The sequence below is a fragment of the Octodon degus genome, unplaced genomic scaffold, assembly GCF_000260255.1.
Source record: "Octodon degus isolate 3935 unplaced genomic scaffold, OctDeg1.0 scaffold00254, whole genome shotgun sequence".
In the NCBI taxonomy this organism is placed as follows: domain Eukaryota; kingdom Metazoa; phylum Chordata; class Mammalia; order Rodentia; family Octodontidae; genus Octodon; species Octodon degus.
In genome coordinates, this window is record NW_004524830.1 from 272,718 (window position 1) to 279,979 (window position 7,262).

At 40.5% G+C, this 7,262-nt stretch overlaps 1 protein-coding gene across 1 annotated transcript in view; it reads right to left on the minus strand.

Moving 5' to 3' along the window:
- The window catches only part of Rab7a (RAB7A, member RAS oncogene family), a 92,246-nt gene that overhangs the window by 54,222 nt on the left and 30,762 nt on the right, over positions 1 to 7,262 (minus strand). The window lies entirely within an intron of this gene.

The window sequence follows — 7,262 nt, forward strand, 5'->3', positions numbered from 1 at the left end:
GATTGATCTGAAATTCTCGTGTCTCCATTTGTCAGCACAGGCATATAAATCGCCAGACTCAAGTAAAAACACTTAAAAGTTTCACCAGCTATAGCTCTGATCTTCCTCAAATTTTTGTATTTTAATTATTTAAATTACCTTACTGGGGCTGGTGAGATGGCTCAGTGGTCTAAAGCACCTAATTCGAACAAGCTTAGCAAAGCACAGGTACCATGGGTTCAATCCCCCAGCACCATATGCCAGCCAACCCCGCCCCCTGGTGGGCTGAGCTGGCCACACACACACACACACACACAAATAAATAAAAAAAATTTAAAAAAATAAAATAAAAATAAAAAAATAAACATATAGCTCATGGGTGGACAAGAGCAATTCAATGCTCTACCACCAAAATAAGATACCGAGGGAGCCCCAAGTTCTTTCTGCTCCCAATGTCTTCTCCTGGTCCTTATCTGGCATGACTACACCAATGCTCACAGAACAGAAGCACACCTGGCCAGGAGCAATACCCCAGAAGCTTTGTTTGGAGTCACTCATCCTTGACCAATTAAATTAAGAAACTTTCCTCTCTCAGTGCTGCCTCCCTGATCCAGAATAACACAACTAACCCTTGGCTTGTGTCCATCTGTGGTTCAGTTGCCACCTTCCCTGGCACTTTATCCTGCACCACATGCTATGTCACTGTCCTCCAAAACACATCCTAGACAGTAACATGCTGTCTGTCAAGTAGAAAGTAGATAGTAACAGGTTTATTTGCAGTTTCTTCTTGGTTTGTGACAGCTAAGAAGCAGGCAGTGATGGTGGCAGAACTATTCCTAAAGCCAGGAACTGAGAGCTTAAGGTCCTGGGCTCCATTCCCCACGGCACCATAAAGAAAAAGGATAAAATATCCCAACACAAAATTAAAAAACAAGGGATAAAATGGCAAACTATATTACAACTTTAGAAATTGAAAATTTTGCCAGCATGTGTGTTATTTTGTTATTATTACCATGGGCGGATGCTAAATATTAACTAATATTAACTAAAGAGAAAACAACCACACACAGGGCAAGCCTGAGTTTCTCACCATTACTGCACAGTCTTCATTATTTCATTAGTGCAGCATGTGTTAGGTTTTAAAATCACAACTGTGACAGCGCTGAACCTTGGGTTTCAGCTTTCAAGATTATGTTTGAGGGCCAGGAGTGGTGGTGCACTGTTGTACAATGATTGGAGCAGCGAGAAAAACAGCAAGGCTAGATGAAATTGGTCAGAGGGGTTTCAGATGTCTTGTCTGTCTGAGCCCCAAACTGAACATGCCAGTATATTATTGAGAAGCTTAGAAAGTACCAATCACTGACAACGGGCTGTGTACAAGAAGCCCTCTAAATCACAAGATCCTGACCAGTCATATATTGCAGTTACCCTAAAACTTTGAAGTACACAAGATTTCCTCCTCTGGTGTCTTAAGACAGTTTTGAGAAAACAAATGGGATTGTTTTCTCCTGACAGCTTGCCACCAGGTGAACATCCCCTTCTTTGTTTTCCCTGAACTTCATCCTCAGAGAACTATCATGAATCATACAGCATTTCCCCCTTTTTGCTTATGCTAGATTTTATGAAGCATTAATGAAAATAGAGACTGTTGATTTAGTGACTGTTATAGACCTCATCTATAACACTAAACCTCTCCACTAGGCTGCACAAAAAAACTAAAACAAGTACAAACACAACATATAATTCCAGCAGCTCTCCCAAGCCATTTTACAGCATGTAAGGGATTAATTTAATAATCAATTCCATCAGATATACTTCGCAATAACACACCCCAGCTATTTCTTTCAACTGTTGTGAAAATGTAGAGTCTACATAGTGTTGTAACTGTAACACCTCAGCGGTAATATTGCATGATTTAATACATGTCTTTTGATATTTTCTCAAGGAAAATGAGTTCAATTCCAATGAATGGGAGCAATACAAAATGTGGAAGTATTCCAATTACATTTTAAATGTATTTGATGTGTAAGCCAACAATCTGATCTCCTAACATTACCACAGCCTATTCTAAATCATTTAATTTGGTGTCAATTTCTGAGTTAATCTGTCCTCTGAGATGTCCAGAGTTGTTCAGAATGTTTATATCATTCTTGTACAAAATGTAGGGTCTGAACACTTTGACTTAAGGCTACCCTAGCTGTTGCAGCAGTAGCAGTGACAGCAATTATCCCTAAAATTACAGCTATTGCAAGTCAAATCATCCTTTTGGTTATTTTCTTCAAGACGTCAATCAAATGTTGAACCAACATCATAGGCAGAGACTCTTGGGAAGGTCGTGAAAGGTGCACAGGTAGCCACAGTCCAGTTCTTGCTTTAAGAATATATATACTACCTCTGGAGAAATTAAGACTAATAGAAGAGTTAAGGCAAGTGTACAGAGAACAGTAAATAAAAGTAATTGTATAATTAGAAGAGTTTCATTGGGCTGGTCCCACCAGCTTAAGATGTGGGAGGTGAACACAAGCCTACACATAATGAGTTTTCTCTTAAATGAGAGCTTGTGTTGCATTAGTTATTACATTTTTCCAAATATGGCCCTTCCAAGCAGACGCTGGTCATAAGCAGTTTCTCAATTTCCATCAATGATGTTGTATAGATCTTCCAGGTAAATAAGGAGCACCAGGAGACTTCCCCCTCTGTGCCACACTACAGACTGGTTACTGTCTTGATTATTTGTATATACTTCATCAGTCCTATTATGCCACCATCTTAAATCCTTTCTTTGCCCCTCCAACCAAGCAGAACCATGAGGGCTACAATCTATGACACTTCCTTTGGAAGTATTAACTAAAACTAGGGTGACCCCCCTCTACAGGTTTCCCAATATAACAAATCACTTATAAAGACAACACTAGTAGTCTGGAAAAGGGCTATGTCAAGAGGTGCAATTTTTTCCTCATCAATCTGTCCCTATCCCTCTCTCTCTCTCTCTCTCTCTCTCTCTCTCTCCCCCCAGTACCAAAAACATTTTTTTTAATTTATTTTATTTTATTTTTTATTATTTGTGTGTATGTGTGTATGTGTGGCCAGCTCAGCCCACCAGGGGGCGGGGCTGGCTGGCATGTGGTGCTGGGGGATTGAACCGCGGTCCCTGTGCTTTACTAAGCTTGTTCTAAGTAGGTGCTTTAGACCACTGAGCCATCTCACCAGCCCAACATTTTTAAAGAGAATATATATGGCAAGATTAATAGTTCGACAATTCACTGTTGAGTTTTCATTTAAAAAGGTTTAGTAGTAAATGTCATTAAGATTTCTCCTTCATAATCGCTACCAATAATTGCCAAATGTACAATACACCTTAGCTAGTAATACTACTCTTTTCTACAATAAGACCTATAGTATCTTTTGGAATAGGGCCAAAAACTCCAGAATTTTGTGAACTCCACAGCTTGTAAGTATATAACAATATGAACATTCCCTTTTTGTGACCCTTTTTCTCAGTTACACTTTTTACCACTGAAAACCAAGCCTGAGGATGGGGTTGTAAACAGTGACACCCCTGGCCAAAGTAAACAGGCCCTCCTTCCACTCCTACCTCATAAAAATGTAGAAGCATGCCTTCTTCCAGTGGGACCAAGGGTCCTCTCACATCATATGGTCCAGGTAACCATGAACTCTCATTTACATATATAGGAACTGTAAAGTCCCACCAATGGTCCCGATTCAATGGATTAGGCACATAAGCATGATGTGCCCCAATAACTGTAATTAGCATGAGCACTTATGGGAAATGAAAGCAGAACAACCACTACAAGAAACAAGTTAGTACTACTTTTCCATCAAAATATTTGTTTGCTCAATGTCTAGGTTTTATTCATCAAGCCAGCACCCAAATCACTTCTCAGCTATTTCTTTTGTCCAGTGATGGTCTGTAGCAGAAAATCCCTCTGGCAATCAATTTAAAAACTTTAATGTAAACAGATTTTCATACAACTGATCTAGGTGTATTCACGTGTATTCCCATACCAATTCCCCCTTTTTGTTTATGAACATTTCTTTTAAGTTACTAGCTCTTTCTCTAATTGTCCATGAATATCCTAATATTTAAATTATTATAGAACATTAACAGTCAGGTTACATATTTTTACACAGAAATTTAGAAATCAAAACAATGTACAAGATAATCCTGATGGGCTGGAGAGATGGCTCAGTGGTCTAAAGCACCTACTTAGAACAAGCTTAGCAAAAGCATCAGGGACCGCGGTTCAATCCCCCAGCACCACATGCCAGCCAGCCCTGCCCCCTGGTGGGCTGAGCTGGCCACACATACACACACACACACACAAATACACACACAAATAAATAAAATTAAGATAAATAAATAAATAAATAAATAAATAAAATTAAGATAATCCTGATGACATTTTGTGACATACTTAAATTTTTGTTGACATAACACTTTTAACCAATCATCTCTACTACATATGAAATTTTCACCTAATGAGTCATCCTTAAATGGGATATATATAAGTTTTTTTGTTGTTAAAAGCAGAGGGATTTTTTGTTTTTTGGTTTTTTGTATTTTTAGGGAAGGGTCTACAGGGTGTTCAGGGTCTCACTACTAAATTTGACTTGCAGTGATCCACCTGTTTACAGCCTCCCAAGAGCTGGGATTATAGGTGTACGCCACCACGCCCAGTCTCAATTGCTGTCTCAGTGAACCTGGGGCCGGGGCAGCAGAGCAGGCCCAGGGATTGAACCCCCAACCCCCGAGCCTACTTGCAGGCACTTTAATCCGCTGAGCTATTCGGCCAGTCCCAAAGGCAGAGGTTTAAATCTGAAAGTCTTATCACAATAAACAATCTTTATTTTACATTTTGGAAGACTGTACACCCGGAATCAAGAATACACTTAATGCACCATGAGATTAACAATAGTGAATTGCCACAGACATATCAAAACCTGTGTTTCTTAATTTACTTTTGTAGCAAAACCATTATTTTTTAGTACCAAAACCATTTTTAAAGAGAATATATATGGCATGATTAATAGCTGCACGATTCACTGTTGAGTTTTAATTTGAAAAGGTTTAGAAGTAAATATTAAGATTTCTCTTCATAATCACTACCAATAATTGCCAAATGTACAATACACCTTAGGTAGTAATACTACTCCTTTCTACAATAAGACCTACAGTATCTTTTGGAATAGGGCCAAAAACTCCAGAATTTTGTGAACTCCACAAGCTTGGAACAAAAGCTAATTTTCTGTAGCCATCAGATCTAAAGCCGTTCTTCCACAGGTTGCATAGAAAAGATCTGAAACCCTGTCTTTGGCTGAAATTCAGGCTAACCAAAGGAAACTGTGGGTATCCCACATTGTTTATCTCCAGGCCCCTGATGTTGGGCCCATTTTCCATTTACAACTGGAAAATGGTTAGAAGGGTTGGCCACTCTAACCAAGTTTGGAGCTGTATTCATGAGCCCAATGTCTACCTTTTCTACATCTCAGACAACCAAAGTCCATGAGCAGTTTTCCTATTCTTATCTCCTTTTTTCCTTTTTATCTTGTCCTTTACTGCAATCTTCTCTCATATGACTCATTTTCCCACAGTTAAAACATTTGGCATGATTTTGCTTAAAAGAAGTCTGTAAGGGGCTGGCCAAATAATTCAGCAGATTAAAGTACCTACTTAGGGCTGGAGACATTCACTCAGTGAATAAGTGTTTGCCTGGCAAGTGAAAGGTCCTGAGTTCAATCCCTGGTACCACCAAAAGACAAAATGAAAAAGGAAAAAAGGGAAAAAAAAAAAAAAAAAAGCACCTGCTTAGGCAAACACAGGGACCAAGGTTCAATCCCTCTGTGCAGTTCTGCTGCTGGGGCACAGTGAGACAGTGACTGAGACTGGGCATGAGGGTGCACACCTATAATTCCAAAGCTTGGGAGGTTGAAAACAGGAGGATCACTATGAGTCCAATCTGTGTAGTAAGACCTTGTACTAAGTACAAGAGAGAGAGCCAGAGAGAGAGAGCAAGAGAACGAGAGTGAGTGAGCGTGTGCGAGCGCACGCACACAGAGGTCAAAAGGGGTCAGGATAGGGCTGGCAAGATAGCTCAGTGAACTAAGTGGAGGGACCAGGGTATGATCCCCAGCACTACATGCTGTGCCAGCCCCACCCCCAGGCACACTGAGCTGGCCATCCAGACCAGGCATGGGATGGCGCACACCTATAATCCCCACGCTGGGGCGGCTGAAAACAGGAGGACCACTACAAGTCTGAGCTCCGTAGTGAGACTAGCTATATATATTGACTTGGCTCCAAAACTATATGGCACAAAACTTCCCAATCATGAAGAATTAATGTATGTTCATTTGTTAATCCTTGCATTAATCCAATCACATAGGTTGACTATATACCATAGACCGTAACAGCCTACTTTAAATCTTTTAACAACGTTGAACAACAGAGGTTGGTGTTCCCATTGTACACTCCCCTAGGGAAATTGAGCATTTGGTGGGAGTTGTTGAACCACCAGAGGAAAAAAACCCAAAGGGGCAGAATAAGCTTCAGGGGAACTGGAGAGGTGGCTCAATGGAATAAGCACTTCCCTGGCAAGCGCATGGTTCTGAATTCAATCTGTGGTTCCGCCAAAAAAGAATAAGCTTGAGGGTCTCCCTGTTGTCTTCCTTGCATAAGAACCTGAGATATCGCACTTTTATAAACTTTTATGGGAGCTTCCTTTTTCTCATATGGAGAAGGGTTAAAAGATGGCAGTAAGGGCTGAATTTTTGTGAAATGAGACAGAGATTACAGGGGTGAAGACCTCCATTTTTTCAATCAATTTAGAAAGCAATTGTGACAATAGCCTTACCTTGGCTCACAGGGCATAGCTCATTCTTAATTTCATTTTGTTCTACGTTGTAATTTCCTTTTATTCCACATCGTCCAAATCCTCAGATTCTGAGGAGATGGTTCGCAATGCCATAAATGTCCTTTTAGGACTTGGTTTGTCAGACTCACCCCCACTACAGAGCATCAAGAAATTTAAAGGACCCACAGTCTTAGTATGTTGGCGAGCGCCTTCATGTACAGGGTCTTGAGGGGGTGCAACCTCATCATAAATATGTACCACAGAGGCCCCCTGCTCTATTTTTGTCCTTTTTTCTATGCTACTATCTGCATTTGAGGGTGAGGGAAGCAGAGGTCTTAAAAATGTCTCATCGGTTTCGCCGGCTCGGCACTGGGGCCAAATTTGACGTGAAACGGTTCTCAGCCGACGTAG